The sequence below is a fragment of the Schistocerca piceifrons genome, chromosome 8 (genome assembly GCF_021461385.2).
Source record: "Schistocerca piceifrons isolate TAMUIC-IGC-003096 chromosome 8, iqSchPice1.1, whole genome shotgun sequence".
Taxonomy (NCBI): Eukaryota; Metazoa; Arthropoda; class Insecta; order Orthoptera; family Acrididae; genus Schistocerca; species Schistocerca piceifrons.
This window is the reverse complement of record NC_060145.1, coordinates 234,192,019-234,214,638: the sequence shown is the minus strand read 5'-3', so window position 1 is coordinate 234,214,638 and position 22,620 is coordinate 234,192,019.

Below are 22,620 nucleotides of genomic sequence, written 5' to 3'. Positions count from 1 at the left end.
TCTTGGGTATTCAATGGTGTGCCGAGGTTGGTTTCCACGAGTAGTCAGAAACGACCATCAGGTTCAAAGGAAAACCATTTCGTATGAACTGCTGTAGAAGTCTTAGGCCATTGGAGAGGTCTTTCCGCCTCGGATGCAATGTAAACGAGGCTACGAATACAGCAGAAGACCTATAACCAACAGAGGACACATGCTCTTACAAAATGCTGGCGTCGGGCTATATAACATAAGGGAGGCTACGGAAAGAATTGCTTGTAAAAAAAGAGACTGACTGATTTTGTCACCAAATTCTAGCTCTGAACAACAAGTATATTCTGCTGCCATTTTTTTATTTTTTGAGTGATCCTTGCACTAAGCTGCACGTGGAGCAACACAGCCTCTACAGACGTAAAATAAACAACTAACATTAAGGTACAGGAACAGGGCGGCGCTGTGGTCTCTGGATACCGTTGGTCGGACAGTGTGGAGGCTACTAAGCTGGTCGGTGTGTTGATAAATTGGTGAAGCGTGTGTAGGGTCCTTAACCTGAATAATCGACGATTACCCCACCATGTTTAGGCATAATTTTCATTGATACTGACATTGAGTATCGATTAACTAGTTCTGAGTTTTTTCGTCATGACGACAGTAGGCAAAACGAAGTTACAAATAAAAAATGTACACTTATCAGCCAGAACGTTGTGTCCACCGACCTACTATCGATATAAACCCACCCAGGTGATAGAAATGTCACATGGTGAGGAGTGACTGCTAATCCGACACACGCACGGTGCATGTAGTACTAGTCACCTTTGTGTCAGTGTGTGCAATGGGAAAAGCACGCGATCTATATTATTTTGACCGAAAGCAGGTTGCAATGGCCCGGAGGCTCGGCACGAGCATTTCGGAGACTGCACAACATGTCGGGTGTTCCAGGAGTTCTGTGGTGAGTGTCTTCAAAAACCAAGTTGAAACGACGTCCATATGTCGTGGGGTTCGGCGGCCATCCGTCATTACAGATTTCGGACGTCGTAGGCTGTCAGACTGGTAAAACAGGATAGGCGTCTAAATGTGGCGGAACCAACATCAGACTTTAATGCTAGGCAGAGTACAGGTGTGTCTGAACACACAGTGCACCGAACACTCCTAATAGACCTCCGCAGCCGACGACCTATGCAGGTGCCAATGTTAACATCACGACTTCGGCAACAGTGACAGAGCGTTGCCTTGTCTGATGAATACCGATACCATCTTCATCATGCCGATAGGAGGGCGCGAATCTTCCGTCTTCCAGGGGGCAACTCCTTGACACCTGTACTATGGGACGAAGACAAGCTGGCGGTGGTTCCATTATGCTCTGGTGAACATTCACATTTGCATCCATGGGTCCAGTGCACTCGTGCAAGGCACCACGACCGCCAAGGAGTACCGTACACTGGTTCCAGGCCACTTAAACCCCTTCATGACGATCATATTTCCCGATTGCAGGGCCATTTTTCAACAAGATAATGCGCCATGTCACAAGGTCAGAAGTGTGGTGGACTGGTTGGAAGACAATAGTGGCGAGTTCCAATTGATGTGCTGACCCTCTAACTCGCCTAATCTGATCCTAATCGAACCCATCTGGGATGTGGTTGGACGTGGATTCAGAGCTCATCGCCCCCACCCCGGAATTTACGGGAATGAGGTGACTTGTGCATGCAGATGTGGTGACAGTTCCCTCCAGGCCACGTAGCTTCCACGTCACTACGCGTCGCAGCTGTTATCCGTGCCAAAGGTGGACATACCGTTTGTCACGTACGTGGTCGTAATGTTCCGGCTTATCAGGTGTATTAAGCGATGTAGACGTTCAAATGGCTCTGAGCACTATGGGACTTAACCTCTGACGTCATCAGTCCCCTAGAACTTAGAACTACTTAAACCTAACTAACATAAGGACATCACACACGTCCATGCCCGAGGGAGGATTCGAACCAGCGACCGTTGCGCTCGCGCGGTTCCAGACTGTAGCGCCTAGAGCCGCTCGGCCACCCCGGCCGGCGATATAGACAGATTTATTCACAAAATCTTTTTCTGGCTGCACTTTGAATTTATTTCTGAACACTGCCAGCTTTAGTAATTAGTAATAAAAGAGAGGTTAAAATGCCTAATTCCTCGAACTTGCATCTACAGCATGAATACAGGAGAGCATATATATTACTCTCACTGGTCGCTTTAGTTCAATCAATTCTTCGGATCGAAGTCCGAGTTACCCATAAAATTATAAGACAGTAATGAATGAAAATATCGAAAATAAAGAAAGATGTTGCTTTGTTTGTTCCGAAAACTATCAGCTGTACGATTAGCGAATGCTGTTGAACTTACTTGTTTAGGAAGCTCAGTAATACATTTCATAAGGTTTTCATCAACACTTACAGCCAAGAATTTGGACACTGCCTGACACCTGTTGATATGCTGTCGGTGTAATTCTGTTTGTTGGGCAGGACATGTCTTTTTTTGATAGCTAAGATGAAGCGAATGAGATTCTCTCGAGCACGTAATAGCTACCAGTTGTAGGAACAAATTAACAATAGCATCCTGAACATCGACATGGGTTCTGAAGCTGCTACTGGTCAGTTGCTTCTTTGATAATCCGAAGAGATGAGTAACACTTGGCGCGATATACATGCTATAAGGGGTTTGTCTTAATGCAGACCACCGAAAACGTTGCAGCGTATCAGGCGTAACCAATGCCACATGCATCGGGTCTTTACGAGAAACAGCACAACTTCTTTCAAAAACTATAGCACTAGTTTCCTCTGAATCAGGTTCCCCATTCGTTCTAGTATGGCGTAATAGCTCGCAGCACTCACGGTCGCGCCGTAGGTGAGAATATCTACCTGTAGCTTATCCTTTGAGTCTGAAAAGACGGTCACCATAACGTCCTTCGTGGATACCGTTGTTTCAAAACTTGCGATGTGTGGGAGGAGGGGGTGCGAGGGGTGCAGAGGGATGGGCGCTGGAAGAAGTGGAAGACGTTGAAGCTCTCTTCGCCTCTTGTGCCATGTGATGCACCCACGTTTCTTCGCCTCTGACGATATTTTGCGGAGATGAAAGTCCTTATCCTAGTAGCGCATTACTTGCTGGAGAGACAGTCTCAACCACTTGAATTGATTCACGTCTGAGAGTTGTCAAGCTGCATAGCGAGTAATTAATTGTATTGAGTACAATATCCACTTCAGTGGAGACGTTGATTTCACGTGTAATTTGCTCGCATGGAAGATCTACCATCGACGATTGAAACCGTTCATCGTCTCTTGTGGCTCGACGTGTAATTTAGCGTGCAAGAGACGTTTATACACTCGTGAGGGTTCTTTTTACCTTACTTATTGGAACACGGTCGTATAAACAAAGAGCTTTGCCATCGTCATCTTTTGTAGCCTTGTCTTCCTCAGTTGCGTGTAATATTACGTTACATTGATTATTTGTACTTATCGACCGTCTCACAGCAACTGAATAAAACACGCGTTTCTCCTTTATTTTCTGCAAAGCTTCATCAGTGGCCTGCAATACGTACATGTGTTTCCTATTTAATTTACATATTGGTCACACGAACAGATAACAGATACTTCAATAATTACACTCTAAAGTTTGGCAATAACATTCGATCTTTGGCAAAAATATCTGACAGTCGGCAACAGAAACCGAAACATTGCATCGAAACAAGTGTTCAGTTCATGGTGCTGTGAAATGTGGGAAAAAAACCGCAAAATGTCATTTATAAAAAGAAGAACATCACCAGAAATGCCACAGGAGCGTAATATGCAGGAAATCGTCCGCACAACCTGTAACTGCAGTTCACAACATTACTACTTAATAGGAAATACCAACCACCAGAACTGTTTATAACCTATAGGTACAGTGACCAAAATGTAAATTAAATAGCAAACATACGCACATATTCCAGGCCGTGCAGAAAATAAAGGAGAAACGCGTATGGCACTAAAATGGTATTTTATTCAGTTACTGTCAGACGGTCCATAAGTAAAAATTATCAATATATCGTAATAAAAAGCTTTGACTTTCATTATTGACTAGATCATCGGCCAGAAACAATGATAAAATGCATGATGAATTTTGTGCACTTTCTTTAACCGACATTCTGTGCACATCGAAAAGTCCCTTTTCTTATGGAATATGAGAGGGACAAATATTGAACCCTGTGGGACTCTTTTCAAGATTTCTTCTCACTGACTAAAGTTCGCCTTCTTTCGAACGTTGTTGGAGTAAATAATATTAGCGTTGAAGGTATATTAAGTACTGCAGTGATTAGGAAACTATACATTAATACAGGTGCGTTTCTCTCTCTGACAGGTGGAGGAGGTGGAGGGTGCCGCGTCGACGAGCCCGCAGCAGCAGCATCAGCAGCAGCACCAGCCGGCGTCGCAGCACGAGGGGGCGGCCATGGTGGACAGCAGCGGCACGGGTGCGGGGGCGGCGGCGGCGGCTGCCGGCAGCGACGGCGGGGGCGGCGGCTCCTCCGCCTCCGGCAGCTCGCCAGCCACGGCGCCGTCGCTGGCCACGTCCCGCGAGGAGGACGGCGAGGCCGACGGCGACGACTCCAAGCGCGACAGCGCCGCCTCCTCGGACCGTAGCCCCGGACAGAGGTGAGCCCTCGCTCCGCACCAGGGCCCCACACTCCACTCCACACCCTTCTACCCGAGCCCAGGGACTTAGCTTATGTGTCTCACACACTACACCCAAAGCTACCCATTTTCTATCTCATCACTGAATCACACAAGAACAGATCAGAGCCTTCGACTCATGCATTACAGAGAGCTTAACACACACATACACACACACGTGCATTGTCCCCGTAGGTATCACGAACTGAGACTAGTTATAGCCCTCATAAACGCACTGAAACATTCATAGTGCGCTTCATAAGTGAATCTAAGGGCAGGAAGCCCAGGTAAGTCTTACGAGCGGCGTTCAACAAGTTATGCATCACATTTTTTTCTCAGCCGACTTCGATTTAAAAAACACGGAATTTGTTGTGGAACAATGCGAATATTCCCACTTCAGCCCCCATAGTTTCACGAAATTTCTATTGCTGACGACGCTATACTGTATGTAGCCTTCATAATGGCGTCAGTAATGGAGATGTGTTCCAAGCAGAGAGCTGTCATTGACTTCCTTTTTGGCGGAAATTCAGAATGAAACGAAGAATGTCTACGGAGACACGGCTGTGAACAAGAGCAGGGTGAGTTGATGGGCTAGGCGTCTAACATCATCGCAACAATATCGCGCAACCTGTTTGATCTCTTGAGTGCAGGCCAGCCGCACATATGATTACTGTAATGTTGGAACGTGAGGACACACTCACTGTCAGACACCTCGCTGCTGAACTGGACGTCTCTGTTGGTAGTGGTGACACATTCGTCGACCAGTTGTGGTCGTCAGAGTACCACCTGGGTTCCTCGCAACGTAAAAGAAGAGCAACGAAGGATCATCTCTGCGGAATTGCTTGCACGTTACGAGGCTGGTAGTGACAATTTTTGTCGAACATCGTCACAGCCGAAGAAACATGGGTTCGTCACTTCGAACCACAAACAAAATGACAACTCACGGAGCAGCTCAACATCACCTCTTCTTTGCAGAAATTGTTTAAAGACGCACTCGAAGCCAGTAAAGATATAGCGATGATCCTGCGGGAATCTCCAGGGGTTATTCTGTTTTTCGTTCTCCCTCGTAGTGCAACTATCGACTTGGAAATGTATCGCGTACCTTCAGAAAATTAAATAAATGACTTAAGCGTGTTCGTTGTCACAAAAACACAAACAAACTTCTATTTCTCCACGACAACGCGCAGCCTCACTTAAGTCTGCGCACCCGAGAAGAGCTCACAAAACTGCACAGAACTGTTCTTCCTTATTCACCCTACAGCCTGGATCTGGTATCCTCCGACTTCCATATGTTTGGCCCAATGAAGGACACACTCTGCGGGAAGCAGTACGTGGATAATAGTAAGAGGTTGGCTCCACCGTCGACCAGTATAATGGTACCATGCGGGCATACAGGCCTTCTCATTAAGGTGCTGGGTCGTCGAGATTGTGTTGAAAATTTGGGTTTTGTAGACAAAAGAGTGGGTAATATTATGGGGCATTGGAATCTTGAATAAGACAAACCTGCTTTCAGAAAAATATGTGTAGTATAACTTATTGAACGCCCCTTGTGTAATGAGAAGTGCTCTGTGCTATGGACTTCACAGTGGCTTGTAGAGTATAATTATAGATGTATGGGTTATATTGCGGGTTTTCCCATTTATCTTGACGACCGATAACGTTTAACCAGATGCAAAGTAAAAAAAAAGGTGTCAAGAAAATGTTGTTTATCTACAAGGAGGGCATTAAACAGCGTGGCGTCTTTTTTAAATAGCACACTATATTTTTTATTTGGTGCTCCACTTCCTCTCCTCAAGGCCATTCAAAAGTGTGTCACAATGTGTAGCATTCAAGCAAACATTAATTTCTAAAAAACCAAACAAAATTCGCTTTGAAGGTCTGTACTAGCAAACGTGCAGTACCCGTGGCAGCTCGTCCACTTGCTCGAGTTGACAGTAATAAATACAAACACAACGAAAGTGCACATTCGTCATTCAGTTAACGATCTTCCCTTACAGTTTTGTGTGAGTAGAGCGTACAGCAGTGAACATAAGGTAGGAATGCTGCTCCGTATGGGATATGCAAGTCTTCATTTTCCTCGTGTCTCCGTTTGTTTATGGTCAACCCCAACATGTATATCTAGCGAGGTACAGAGTGACAACTATTGAACTGTAAATAAAATCGTCATACCTTCTGACCGGTTTTAGTGAAGAAGTCCAATTTCATTTGGATGGGTTCGTAAATTGCCGCAGTTGAGGCACTGAGAATCCGCATTTCGCGATCGATAAATCTCTTCACCGTCAACGGGTGACTGTGTGGTGTGCAATGTCCAGTCACGGAATAATCGGTGCCATCTTATTTGATGGCACGTGACTACCGAACGGCACAAGAAGGTTTTGGAAGATTATTTTATCCCCATTAGCCAAAGTGAACCTGATTTGGACAACATGTGGTTCATGCAAGGCAGAGCTCGACCCCATAGAAGCATGAGAGTGTTTGATGTCCTGGAGGATCACTTTCGGGACCTCATTCTGGCTCTAAAGTACTGTAGTAAGGTTTACATGCTGAATAAAATGTGTGCACGCTGTAGTTTGTAATTAATTTACTTTTTTATGTAGTTCAATAATTTTCATCTTGCATGTCCAGTGTGTGCTAGTAGAGGTGACCCTAAGTAAATTTTGAGTTAGGTTTTTAATAATGGCATGCTTACGTAAATGGTACAGTGTGATACGTTCTTGAAATGGTTATGAGAAGAGGGAGTGGAATGCGAATAAAAAAATGTGTTGTTTAAAAAAGACTGACTTCTGTTCACATCTTCGTAAGGAATAATGTTAGAAGAAAGACAATCATGTTGGTTAACGACTCACAGGTATCTAAATACATTATAATATTTTGTACTGCTTCTTAACAAAAAACTATTGGGCGTGATCGAGATAAGGACACCCTACAGTACTCACTGTACATCTACATCTATACTCTGCATATTCGCCCAAGCCAATAGTGTCACGCCATAGCGTGTGATTCAGGATGCGCGTGGAACATACAGCGTCGATTTTCGTGTTAGGGTAGGTGTTGTAATCATATTTAGTCTCCCCGTTGTTTATTATAAGGACGGGGAGAGGGAATAAAGCGAATACGACAATTATTGCGATTAAAAGGGACAACGATATATTTGTGAGCATACAAATTTTTCTAGGGACTGGCGAAACGGAAACAGTGGCCATGGAAGGAAATAGCTCGAGTGTGTGACTTGAGACAGACAGAGCGCAATGGCCGCACCGCGAAGTACTCTCAGTCCTTCTCGGGGAAGAATAACACACTCACCTACTCACTTGCATACCACTCTAGTTGGGCCTCTGTAAAGTAAACCAAATGATAGAGTTTACGTCACGAACACAGTGTTTAAAAACAGAGGTCCTGATGGAGATTCCGTTTCGGGTTTCCAAATAAAGTTTTAACTATGCGTATCTTACCGGCAGCTTTTCCAGAAATCAAAGAATTTATGATTTCGATTCTTTTCGATATACAGGCTGAAGCAGCTAAGACAGGTCGCGCCAAAGATATCAAGATCGGTTAAATATAAAGAGCAGTAGTTTTCTTTAAGTTATAGCAGACCATGAGACAAATTCTTTGACATACTAGAGTAATTTTGACGTCCAAAGTTGCGTGTTTACCAAACAGGCTTTTTTATGATGTAACACCCCACCCGTCACTTATCTGGTTTTGGCGTGGGTTCACCCCAGCTAATTGACTAACAGATCAACAGAGAGTGCAAAACTGCCGCAACATCGGATAACGCAAAGAAAGTAATAACGCCCTGTGACTCCTGATTGAACTGCGGTGGCAGTGTTGACATTAATTGATTCAGAATTGATCACTTTTAATTAAAAAGGGGTGCACATTGATGTTATATGCAGCTATTGAACACCAGATGCAAATGTTGAACATAAAATTAATTAAGAAAGTGACTTGGGATTTCAACTACTTGATTGAAAACAGATGCAGTCGATTGTCACAAATTTATTTTAACTCACGACCTTCAATCATCACATTACATGACTCTCCTACCAGGCAGTGGTAATATATTGCGTTTGCGTGGAGTAAAGCTCGATAACTCAAAAGTAATTCCTATCGACTGACACAGGCGTAACGCGAAGTGCGAGAAGAATTCTACAGTACACGGCCCATGAAACCCTCGTGGAAACTTTGCCGACGTGATCCAACAAATTAATCAGTGGCCGGAGCGGGCGCAATATCACCGACTACAGCGTGGCGGAGCGCCGTCGTTGTGTGGACGTCGGCCGACCTCGTGGTGCTGCAAGGGTGCACTCGTCTATTCACTCCTATCTACCTTGCTCAGTATGTAGCTGAACCAAAACTTTCTATCTCCAAGCTCAATTGTTCCATTTGCTAAGTCCTAAACTGCAGAGATGCTCACTCTTTCTCAGGCAAGCTGAGTAAAGAACGCCACGTCCGCACTGTAGGCAAGCTGGGAACGGAAGATTTCTACTGAGACTTCCGCTCTTCGCCTCGGTTTCCCCTCCAGCAAAATCACTTACGCCAATTGCAGCACAAGTCGCGTTAATTATGCGTCGCTTCCCAGCGCCGACCAATGCCTGTTCTAGGAAGTGAACAAATTCCCACAAAATTTCCCTTCCTCTCAACTTCTTCTATTTAGCTCCCCCCAGGCCACCCATCAAGGTAAGCATCTGCACAAACACCAAGTTTTCCGGAATTCTGACTCTACTTCAAATTCCTTGGTCCTACGTTCCCATCGGAGGCCGGCGTATTTCATGCTGTCGCTCTTCACCTGATTTACTTCAGGCTCTGCAGACCGTGAACTCAGCGTGAGGTTGCTATAGTCACGAACACGCATATTTTGACCTCTGTTGACCGCTCCACCGTAGCTTGCGTGGCTTTGTCGCATGTTTCACAGAAAACGGGATGATGGATATTTATCAACAGGCGTACAAGTTCTCCGTCTGTTTCCCGGTACACCAGCATGGAGTCAGGGTCAACAACCCACTCACTGTCACTCATCTTAAGGCGGCTGGAGGCAGCGCACCGTTACCGCTTTCTCAGAGCGTGAGCCACGCTAAGCTGCCTATTGTCGCTTCCCTTAGCCGCTCCCCCCAGCCGGCCACGGTCAAATACTTCCCTGGGGTAAACTAGCGTCCAGTAAAGCGACTCGTTTCCACCAAGTTTTCATGTCATGTGAATTACTTTAAAACCATCACCCGACATTAATTATTCCACTACGTCTATGCTATACCCTCTACAAGATGCACTGTGCCTTCTCTGTCATTTTTGTTCAGCCCTACTGTTCGCTCAACGTGAGTTACGTGATCTTTAATGACTTCATGTAAGAGGCATAGTTCTTGCCATCTTACAATGAAAATAAATAATATTTTCTTGGTCATTGAAATGTGCGTTCGAAGAGGAGTTCAGTGACGTAAGTAGTGTGGAACATGTTCGAACAGTAAAAATATATCAAATGTTATGTCTGGAGAGTATGCGGGCCATTTTCCGCTTCTCAAAGGAATAATCCAACGGTTACCAAACGTTATGTTAAGATGGCTGTAATTATCAGTGCAGAGTATGCGGGATATACATGTTGTTGGTACCGTATGGAGAGTCTTATTAGTGAGATGTCTTCCATCAACTACGGCATCATATCGCTGTATGTACAAGGTTATTCGTAAGTACCCCCGAACTTTCAGAAGAAGACTGCGCAAAAACTACAAGACATACAGAAAAGTGGGACGTATCAGTAGATGACGCACCTCTCCACCGAGCGTGGAGTAAGTGGGCTAGCTGAAATTGGTCTCAGAACATGTTGACAAATCATATACGAAGATTATGAGCCCTCAGTTTCATTCGGCGCGTACAGTGTAAAAATAACTTATGGGAATGCAGTCAGGTGACATCGTCGACGACCACCTATATTTCGAATAGAGTATATCCTGTGAATTTCGAGACAAAATTGCAATAATGAAGCGCTGTGGAATGGAATTTAAAACCTCTACCTTGACAGTCTGACCAACACATGAGATACCACAACTACCGGAACCTAGAAAGTAGACGACACTTTCGTTGTCTGCCGTCATGGCAGTGACAATTTGAACATTTTAGAACATCTGAATTCAAACCACCCGAATATTTGTTTCACGACGGAAGTGGCAAAGTATGGCTGCCATCCTTCTTTGATGTGTTGGTCAAGAGGAAGGTTGATGGTACGTTGGGATATGCTGTTTATAGGAAGCCTGCTTATACTGACTTGTTTGTGGAGGATTAGAAGTTGTCAACATTCAGCTCCGCGTGAAGGAGTGCTTCGTACCTTGGTTCACAGGTCCTACGTCAGTTCAGATCCTGAGCGTCTGTCAGCTGAATTAACCTAGCCTGAGGTTACCTTTCGTCAGGATGCATACAGTAAAAGACTGATCGGACTTGCGTTACACTATGAACCAACGATGCATCGGGTCAATGATCATTATACCGAGTTGGTATCAAGATCCACGGCCTTTCTGCCTTACGCTGTTAGCATCTCCAACAAAACTGTTCGTATTTAACGGAAATTTTATATGTAATGTGTTCTCCGACCACCATCTAAGATTAGGGTCCTTTTAGATTCGATTAAGGATAACCTTGATTTGCATGAGGCAGATGTCTATCGTATTCCTTGTAGTTCTGGCCTCTCATATGATGGTCAAATTACTAGGACCGCGGAGAGCCGATGTGCTGAGTATAAGGACATACACGCTTACAGCATATCGGCTGCTGCTTGGTACCTGTCATCGTACCGAGTGTAGCAACACGGAGATTCTAGCATGCACTTTAGTTATTTGTTTAATGTTTTTAAGGAAGCAGTTGAGCAGCAGACGCGTGATGATCTGCTTTTCTGTTTCACGATACTCTACCCCAAGGTTTGCTCCCTTCGTGGGAAGCCATCCTGAGCTTACATTTCGCCCCGCAAGCGGGAAAATTTCTACAACTTGTCTACAACTTGTTTTCGTGCTTTCCAAATCCTACCTCGGCCAGTAAGATCGCCGGATCTCTTCCAGGTTGAGAAATTTTGAAGCATTATAGGCAGAGCCCTCCAGCCAACTAGGGATTTTAATGATCTAACACTCCAGTTACACAGAATTCATCACGATATTCCTCAACAATACATGAAACAACTATATTAGTCTTTGTCAAGCCAAATGACAGCTAACATAAGGACCACAGGCGGACCAACGCATCATGGACTTGCTCAGTTCGTCAAGCTTTTTCTCTTGAATAAATCATCCAATTCTTCTGAATTTGTAATTGTATGTGATTGTACAAGTACATCAGGGCTATCGATTTCCGTCCTATTCGGATAATTCCTTCGTGGTACATCTTCTGTGTGTGTGTGTGTGTGTGTGTGTGTGTGTGTGTGTGTGTGTGTGTGTGTGTGAGTGTGTGTTAGATTGTACTTCTTACCTTCTGGTATGTGATCATGTAAGTAAGAGTGGAATTATCGTATGTTCAACGTGTAGTAAACAAGGATGTAGATATTTAAGATTAGAAGGCAAGGGAGGAGAAGGTTGTGTGACTGTGTTTGTGCGTGCGTTTGATTTTTTTCCGGTGCCAAATAAACGCCATTAAAATAAGCCATAACCCCAGAAGAAGTCTATTGGTATCCTCTAGGAATTACTCTATCCAAATGCGTCAGTGTTCACAGTATTTCAGAAAGAAAAGACAATTTCGCTAACTCATAAGAGTATGTCCGCCATGGTAACTGGGGTAACAAGTCGCTTGAATTATTCACTAGCTAGACACTAAAGACCAACTGTATATTCTGTATATTCCACCAGAACTGCAAACGGCTGTGCTAACCTCCGAAAGTTTTCGGCTGACTTTGGATTCTCCGTGTGTACCATTGTCTTTGTCATTCAAGAAATAGATTCATATGTTCGTTGGATTCTGAGTCATTTGTGATATACCCTTGTTCTTTTTTTTTTCACTTCCTAAGAAATTTCGTTTCATTACTCGGCATTCTGTTTATCCCCGTCTTCTTACAAAAATTTCACCGAGATAAAAGTTTTCACAGTGGACTCCTATAAAATTCGTTAGTGATCTTTTTTCCTACCATGTCACTGCAGAAGTTTCTAATTCTTCACGTTCTTTTAAACTGAACTAGTTTCTCTACAACATCCTCCCCGCTGTTTTGCGTATGTCGCATTAACTACTCCTTCATTGATATCTTCTGCCATTCTGAAATATGGGAAAAAGTTTGCTGCCATCAATAACTGTTTTGTCAGTGGTGCTATAATGACGTTTAAAATCAATGACTCTAACAGAATGCATAAGAATATCAGAAGCAACTAATATCATTAACTCTGATATTGTATTTTCGGAGAACTGTGTCATTTCGCAACTGTGCAGAAATACACAGTGTATTAGAATGGCAACAGCTACGACTCGTATTAGCTCCTATAACTTCATTTATTTAAACCATGCTTGCTCCTCGTGACCCCTCTGGATAGCTCCGCGCCACAGCGCACCGCTCCCGAGATTCGAGGAGTAGTGGGGCCTGTACACTGAATTCCCCCTGCAGATTAAAGAAGAGGGTCGGTGCTCCAGCTAGCCCGGAAATGGTTTTGGATGGTTTCCCAAGTCCATCAGTTAAACGAATCACACACATTTCGAAAACGTTTTCACACTTTTCTTTGAGATAAGTCTAGATACATACACATGGGGTATACAGATAACATTCTGGTGGTGGTGATGGGGTTGGGGGATAAGGGTACGGAGTTGAGACAGAGAGGATATCCGACCACCAACTACCAGTAACGTTGTGTGTCTGGTGCTGTTGTGGTGTACCATCTGAAGCACTAAATTTTTTAATCATCTTTAAGCAATGGAACAATATGACCTGTTTCAGACTTAAAAGTATCCCTTTTCAGATGGCAGTTTCAGTCCTATTTGCTAAAACGTTGGCAGGCAATTTTCTACAACGAATTTCCAATCAGCGACAGGGCATTAGGCACTAAATGGGCCTCTTTCAAATTGCTGCAGAAATCTAAAATTAAATAAGTAAAACCTATCGGAAGAGCTGTCAAGGCTGCTAAACAATTTGCGACTTAAGAATGTTCGTTAGGTAAATAGCATTTCCCGAACCATTGTGTCCTACATAGTTGTAGTTTTTCAGCAGCGTTCAGTCAAAATTTAAAAATACATACATCGTAATGGCTGTGAGTTAAGGTGGGCTAAAATTTTTAAAAATGTCACGTGGAAGTAGACGATATATATATATATATATATATATATATATATATATATATATATATATATATATATATACTCTCTTTCTTTCCTCCCAGCTTTTATACTTTACTGATCTCAGTATTCGTCTAAGTAAGGTTCACGTAGACACCTGTCCAGCACAAAAAAATTCATTTCATTTCGTCATGTGAATAGGACTTTGTTCCCTGGGCTTCCCTGTGTAATAAACATTTTTTTATTTTTATTTTGTTTTTTCCTAATATTCCTTCCCATGTCCTACTTACAAAACTGAATAAATGTCATATTATTTAATCATCCAACACATTTGTGTAAGTAACATATCATTCTTACAAAGATAAGAAATATATCATTCTTATAAGTATAAGCAATATGTTATTATAACTAAGTCTTAATAATGTCTGTTATACTGTAAACAAGCCGGTTTTTGCTGATTAAATAACTTCTTTGTTATTATTACCTCTTGACAGAATAACGTAGAACATTCATTAATTTTTCTTTTATTGGCATGGCTTTGAATTACAATTAAATGTCATTTATTGATTTATTTTAAATTTTCTTGTATGCAAATATGTTTAGTAGTATTCTGAATGGAATTTGTTAGATATTTTCACTTTAAACTTCTATGTGCTGTTTCTTTCACACTTTTTCCTTCTTTCCTCTGTCTTTATTTACTTCTTTTAGATCAATTTCTGTTATATACTCATGCTTTCCAGCTTACTTCCAAATTTACACTTTTATTTGTTTCTGTAATACGTCTAGTAGCAAACAGCTTAAAAATTGTTTACGACAACGAAACATGATTGTTATCATAGAGAAGCTACTACGAGAGAAGGTACTGTTCATACATTGTTAACATTGCTGTGGCGAGTAAAGTGACATCCGTATGTATTTCATCATAATGGGAAGAAGGTCATAATGTGTCACGTCTCAAATATTTGAAATGTATTTTTGTATTAAGAACCATACTTTCTATAGACGGCTGACAGGGGTACAACTATACATCTTCTGGCAGATTTGTGACGTTGTACGACCATTTCCATGCTCAGCAAATGCCTTAGAATGATGTAAGTCATGTGCAACGATCTTCTGTTGCTGTTCTTCTTCTTTTCTGTCTCTGTTCGTTTCTTTATCTTCTTTCCCTGTCCTTAGCGTCAGACACGCTGTAATTAATTGTTTCCCGTAGTTGTGATTCTGTAACTTAACACGAATTTTGCCTCCAGTACGGCTTGGAAGTGGCTTTATTGCACAGTAGTACGTCAAAGTAGTCCCCTTATATCGCTTTTTCCTTTGTTACGCAGCTTATTTATTAGTCTGTATTTAGTTACTGTATCCATGTTTTATCCTGACGTTATGAAGGATATGTATATCACACCTAAGACACCTTGTTAGGCTGGCATGATGAGGTCAGTGGTAAGGACATGTACCTACAGCAGTAGTAAGTGAATTCATCATTAGTAAAATGTTTTTCTTAAACATCATGTTAAGTGTGCGAAGCAAAAGGTGGATAACTGATTTCATATTATATTTTGAGGAATATTTCTTTAGTCACGTCATTCGTTTCAGTAAAACTGAGAACTTGGAAATGTCGATGTCTGATCATTAGTTGTATCCAGGAGTTATCATAAAATGTGCCACATAAGTTTTTGCACATTTACAGAGAGCAGAGATTTCCAGATTTTACGATCCTACAAAGTACCTTAGCACCATTAGCTAACAAAACAAAATTTATAATATGAACTAACTTTCATTCTGTAAAATTAACACCACTAACTGAATCATTTCTAACATCAAACTGAATGCGAAGAAAACAAAACGAAATCATTCTAAAATTAACGACGTAAAGGCTTAAATTTCACGTCTTGTGAAAGATTTTTTTTCTTTTATGTTCGATGAACGAAAGACTATTGTCAGTCACACATTCACCTTAATATTATTGTTTGCTGATATATCCTTTGTCAGTATTGTGTGATGATGAGGGGGAGAGTTATAATGCACTAGCTTGTATGTGTCTGTGCCACGGCCACAATGAAGAAGCGTCTCAAACGATTGTGGACAACATATGAGAGTATCAAGTCCACAAGTTGCTTAGCAGAATTCAATTATGGAAAGTTAGAGACAGTATACGCTTTGTACACTGATGTAAGCCTAGCGGACAGAGAAAAATTTACATTGGAAACATAGGACGTCTATCTCTGAGTCACTTGAGGAGATTATCACAATTATTCCGTCTTCCACGCTGAAATTCTTTGACGGACAATGGACAGCCAGACATTCTGTCCCTATAATTAAACTTCAAATTCAGTTTTATACTCGTTGTTCTAACTATCTATTACTCTGTTATTGTATCATTTGTTGCATTAGAGAGGTACATTTCGTCCTGCGGGCTCGCATACCATTTTGCGTGAGATAATTAGGGTAGGCAGTATTCCAATTTTGAGTATTTTGACGATGCAAATTTCTACTCAGCAGTATGGCAGACTGATGAGAGACTGAATTAACAATGGCTGTCACGATGGAAAAATACTGTTTCTATCTTCTCACAGCAGTCATATGCTGTCCTCGTATATGTCACTGATGTCGTCACGCCTTTCAGGGGCTATTTGACTCCATGTAGGGCATATAAAATGAGCAAAATGCGGAAGGCGTCACATTTGTTCACGTCTTCATCCCTCAAAATCGTTTACATTCTGGGTGTATCACGAAGTTTTGCGACAATGGCATACGATGATAACATTCATTCACTTGAAATTGATGCCATCATGGCCGAACGTGGCGATCATTAATGTGTAGAGACTTGCAAAAACGAGTAAATGGTCCCCAGTGTATAATCAGTAGCTACCTCTCATTGGAAGCGTATCGTACAGTGTGCTATTGGCAATCAATATGAAACTTTTCCCATGCACTACCTTACAAAGCATACGTCTGTTCAAAATGGTAATACATGGTCCCATAGAAATCAAATGGACACTCCTGCAACCAGCCTACCACTATTTTGGGACGCTATGAACCAATTTGGTTTATTCACATACACTGCTGGTGACGGATCTTATTTTGGGCGGTTGTAGAATGGTTTCACAGAGCGAAGAAGCATGTATACGCTTTACAACCTACCTCAACTAAAGAGAGTTAGTTGTCGGCAATTAAGGACCCACGGATGGTTATTAACACTTCTAGCGACGTTCGGCTCCATTGTAACTGACTACATTTGATACATCGTTCTTTCCACTGAGCAAAAGATTTTAAAGCTCACTTTTTTGAAATCACGTCATTTACCCCCATTGCAACGCAGAAGTTTGAAACTTAGTTCTAAGATGCTACAGCCGTCCTCTGTAATGGCGCGAGAGCATGGGGTCCTGCGACCTCACTCTTCGGCTGGTTGACGCTTCGGACGCAAAGCGTCGTCACATGGTAAAATGAGGCCTGAGTTCAGAAGTTCATGTCAGGTGTAAAGTGGCTTAATGACGTCACCACTTTTCACCACTATTTTTCCCAACGCCGTCGTGGACGTCTGACACGATGAGAAGGCCGTCTCACACACCCTCTTTCTTACCCACAGATTCCACATTCTCTTGACAGTTCTGTGATGGACGTTAGAACGGCTACCACCATCATTCACGTTATTTTATTACAGGTGGACGAGGAAAAATTTTCGGTCACGCCGTCTCTCAGAATCGACAGGAACATGCCTCAGGACGTGGTATGTAGGGCGTCAATCATTCTCACACATTTCTAGGTCGAAAACCACAGTTTGAAGTGCGATGTGCAACAGAAAGACATTCTTAACAGCTTCTGACACCGCTGGCAGCCCCCACCATCCTCGGCCGGCCGATGTGGTCGAGCGGTTCTAGGCGCTTCAGTCTGGAACCGTGCGACCGCTACGGTCGCAGGTTCGAGTCCTGCTTCGGGCATGGATGTGTGTCATGTCCTTAAGTTAGTTAGGTTTCAGTAGTTCTATGTTCTAGGGGACTGATGACCTCAGATGTTAAGTCCCATAGTGCTCAGAGCCATTTGAACCCCACCATCCTCGATCGCTGAACCCTTCTCTATAGACGTCGTGGAGTTGCCACCAAATTGAACATTATATGACCAATTTGGAGCATAATGAGACCGTAGTTTTTACTCTGGTACACTGGAACAAATATGAGCCCTGGTCTGTAAGATTCAGTATGGATCGTTGGGACCATTCGTCGAAATTTTAACCTGGTCAGAAGTAGTATAATATATTCATGCTTCTGTGCCGTGTTCACGCGTGTGGGGGCGACATTGAAATATACATAAATAAAACACCTAAGACCTATAGTACCTCCCAGTTCGTCAATACCCTCGTGGCCACCAGAGCATTTTTGTTGAGCACTTTAAAAATATATCTGTGCAGAGGCAACGCTTGACCGTTTCTTAGGTTGCATTTTAGTTTCGCTATGCTGTAGCTCTAGCGCCTGCTTGTGGGCTTGCGGAATCTGAAGGTTGTCGAAGAGATTATCAGTCCCCAGGTGCCCAGGAATATGTCAAGTGTTTTTCCTGCTCATTAAAGGTTCGCAGTTGGTGCCGAAACGTGGGGTACTTAGTATTCACGCACATGTCGGTGTCGCCCTCGGCAATGGGCACATGAGACCAGAAAAAGCTCATAAACCGTTTTATGCTTAGGATGAGGTTCAAATTTCGTCGAACGGTTTTCAACGGACCTTACTGGTTCTGGTGTACCAAAGTAAAAATTCTGTTCACGCTATGCTCATGAGGGTCAGGTCATGTTCGATAAGGTAGCAGAGAAATAATGTACATAGAGGAAGATTCAGTCGTCTTGGAAGGGGTTCTGGCAGCACTGTCGGTTGTTCGTTGTGTTGCACATCGCACTGCAAACTGTCGTTTTCGTACGCAAAATGGGTGAGGACGACGAAAAGATTTGTGTGATTCACACCCTTTATGCAGCCTCTGAGAACTTTTCGTGTCGATTCAGAGCTACTATGGATAAGTTATGGATAAAGGGACGTAAGGCGAAAGATTAAGGCCCAGAAAAAAATACTAACACAGCAAGGTTAATTACGTGAAAGAAACACCTGCATCACTGCAAGATACCGCCTCAACAAGGACGACGAAATCTCCGAAAGGAAGTTAGGCTGCCAAACCTAATTACATTGCCTTAAAATTGCGAATTTTGAGACCCAGAGCGATGACGTCTGCAATGCCTGAATGTAACTCGAAACCAGCACCCTGCCGTATTACAAGAGAATGGTACTTATCTAGGTACTGCCTTATGACGGAAGGGGGAAGGGGAGTTGTTCGGCCACAGCATAGAAGAAACATGTTTTCGCTCCGGCCCAGGAAACACATTCGGCTCACACAGTTTTAGATATCCTGTTAACAAACAACCGAGGCCAGTATCGACTTAGGGAAAACAAACAACAGCCACAATTCAACGAACCAACTGGTGGTAAAATAGATCATGTAAGAAATCACAGTGATCGCAACAGATATATAGATGCCAATAAAAAAAAATACAGTTAAGACCTCAAAATCCAAAACTTTACTAAAGTTCACGAATCGAAGCTGAAGCTTGCTGGTTCCAGAATTCAGCAAAGCAAAACTGGCTTCAAACTTTCTCACCGGTGTGAAACCCGCCACAGCAGGCTGGCCAGGCTACACACGAAGACGGCACTCGAAGTCAGTCACGGATTCAAATCGGCCCACAAATATGCTCAGCAGCCATTCGCCGGACTACGTGAGCAAGACGACTGCGCATGTGCCCGCGTTACTCGTCGGGCGGACCTCTCACCCCGACCTCCTCGCCCCGTTATCAATCACCAATTATCCATGCCAACACACGCCCCATCCCTATCGACAACCTCGAAAAAATATCTTCGTGGCCTTAACGCAGAGGGACATCACACGACAGATCGAGCGAGTGGCACCAGGAATTCGAAAGGCGCCGCAAACAACCTCGCCATGGGTCAGACTGTGTGTGTGGAACCTTTTCCTCGTCCTCCGATAAGAAAACCAATTGACTTCAGTGCTAGGGGTCGCGGATCTGACCCTCAACATAGAGACATAAGTTGTGGCTAAGAAGGGGTGTGCAAGTGACACCTTCCCCTGTAACACATCTAAGGTGGCATCGGGCCGAATAGTGGTGAAATTTGGTGCCAATGTGACACCAACATATTTTACAACTCACGCGTACTACTGAATTCTAACGTTAATTCGCATGCATCGACACTTTGCTGCTTGAAGCGTTGCCAAGTCCAGGGGTGACTTTTAGACCATTACAGAGGAAGTATGTAGGCACCTTGGAACCAAATATCAAACTATTGCGTCACAATGGGAAAAAATCACATGGTTTTAAGAAAGTAACCCTTTAGTTATTTTGCTCAGTTTTGCTGGAACAATTAAATTACAGTTTTTGAAAATCACACCACTCGATCTTTCGGCTCTTGTTACAGCAGCCTCTTGAGATCTATTTATTTAATTTGTGTCGCGCTCCACTCTCACAGGAGCATCGTCAGATATCTGCAGAAAAAACAGGTTTCCTCAGCACAAATTTATGAGCCAGGATTCAGCTATAAAGTTAAATTAAGGAACTGGGAAACCACGACCTGAGTTGTGAAAAGAGCGCAACTAAAGACTCACCAGGTAAAAACACTGTAGGAGCACTAGGAAGTGTAAAGAAAGTTCTGCAATCACCAAAAATGGCACGACAGCAAAATTTACATGACACCTCAACTGGGTGCCATAAGGACGCTTTGTACATCTGGTCTGTGTTGTAAACATGACCTGCGTTGTGTTAAGAGCGAATACGCGCAATACAGGTAAAATTTGACTCTCGTAAGATTTAATTCTTTACATTACTCATACGCTCTGTGAGCCAAGGTCTCTTAGCTCTCAGTACTTGTTCCTTTATCTCCCACCTTACTTACCTGGTTTCTTATGTTTGCTCCGGTTACCGCCATTCGCCTTGAAACATATTCTTATTTATATCCGTAGGTGGATGTGTCCTTTATGTTATACTGAACGACGTGCCATTTTTGGTGATTACAGATCGTTCTGTACTCTTGCCAGTAGTACTCTAGTGTTTTTAACCGGCGAGTTTGTCTTTGGTTACGTTATTTTCACAACTCAGGTCGTGGTATCCCAGTTGCTTTATTTAACTGAGAATGTAGCATTGTAGCTGAATCCTGGCTCATAAATTTGTACTGAAGCGACTTGTTTTCTCCCCAGTTGACTGACGATGGCTCTCTGAGAGTGAAACGTGTCACAAATTAAATAAATAGTAAACCATTTGGCAACAGAGACTACCTATTCTTTCTCAATACGGGACACGGTCCCGGTTGAACCTGTGTGGGCTTTCGGTGCGTGGCGTAATGATTAGAAGATGTTACCAGTTCAACGCATCCATCTTTTTCTGCGAGTAAAACGGTTTAAGACACTTATCCCTCAGCCGACGCTACTTGGCTGGGCTTCCTCACATTTCAGGTACCTGTGTTAGGCGTTCCGGGCGCCCAGGTAGTCATTGAATCCACACTCTGACATAAAGATGGAGCATCAGATGACAGACAGAATGGCATTTCTGAATCAGAAGCGGGGCAAGAAGGAAATTCAAATAAGCATACGATGGAATGGAGTGAAATCATGCATGGAGCGGAATTGCAAATTGCAGGACCAATGGAATCAGCGTTGAAAAGAATGAGGCTGCCTACCAGAATGACTCACTGGCAGTGGAAGTAAGCACTGCAAAAGCAGCATCGTTGTCAGAGTCGGAAGACTTGCATCAGAAACGGAAACCACGTCCAGTACTAATGTTTTTTTTTTTGTTTGTTTGTTTGGTCATTAGTCTTCTGACTGGTTTGATGCGGCCCACCACGAATTCCTCTTCATCTCAGAGTACCACTTGCAACCTAAGTCCTCAATTATTTGCTGGATGTAGTCCAGTCTCTGTCTTCCTCTACAGCTTTGCCCTCTATAGCTCCCTCTAGTACCATGGAAGTCATTCGCTGATGTCTTAACAGATGTCCTATCATCATGTCCCTTCTCCTTATCACTGTTTTCCACATATTCATTTCCTCTCCGATTCTCCGCTGAACCGCCTGATTCCTTACCGTATCACTTCATCTAATTTTCAACATTCGTCTGTAGCACCACATCTCGAATGATTCGATTCTCTTCTGTTCCGGTTTTCCTACAGTCCATGTCTACATCCATACAATGCTACACTCCAGACGTACATTCTCAGAAATTTCTTCCTCAAATTAAGGCCATTGTTTGATACTGCCACCCCAAAATGCACTCGCTGATGATCACTTCAAACCGAGGGATCGAATGACACCTGACGAGGTAAGAAGAGTACGTAAGTGGAACTGAGACGGGTTTGGAGATCATTATAACTCCAGTACACACCACAATTGGGGAAGTAGTAGGGGCAGAGTGTTATGACCTGGTGCCAGAGAACGCGCATCGTGGAAACAGCGGATGTGGTTAGCTGTGTGCATGCTGCTTCTGACGAAAGAGTACAATGCTGTTGCAGGCACAAGTGTTTCGCAGCACATTGTTAAGCGTACATTGTTGGGGCACTAAGGAAGAGGACACCTTCATCTACCTACATTGATTCAAAGACTTTGTCCAGTACGATTGGAGTAAGCACGCGGTCTTCGAGACTGGGCTACTGATTAATTTAAACGTGTCACTTGGTCGGATGAAACACGTTCCTTATTACGCCATATTGATGGTGGAGACCAGATACGCT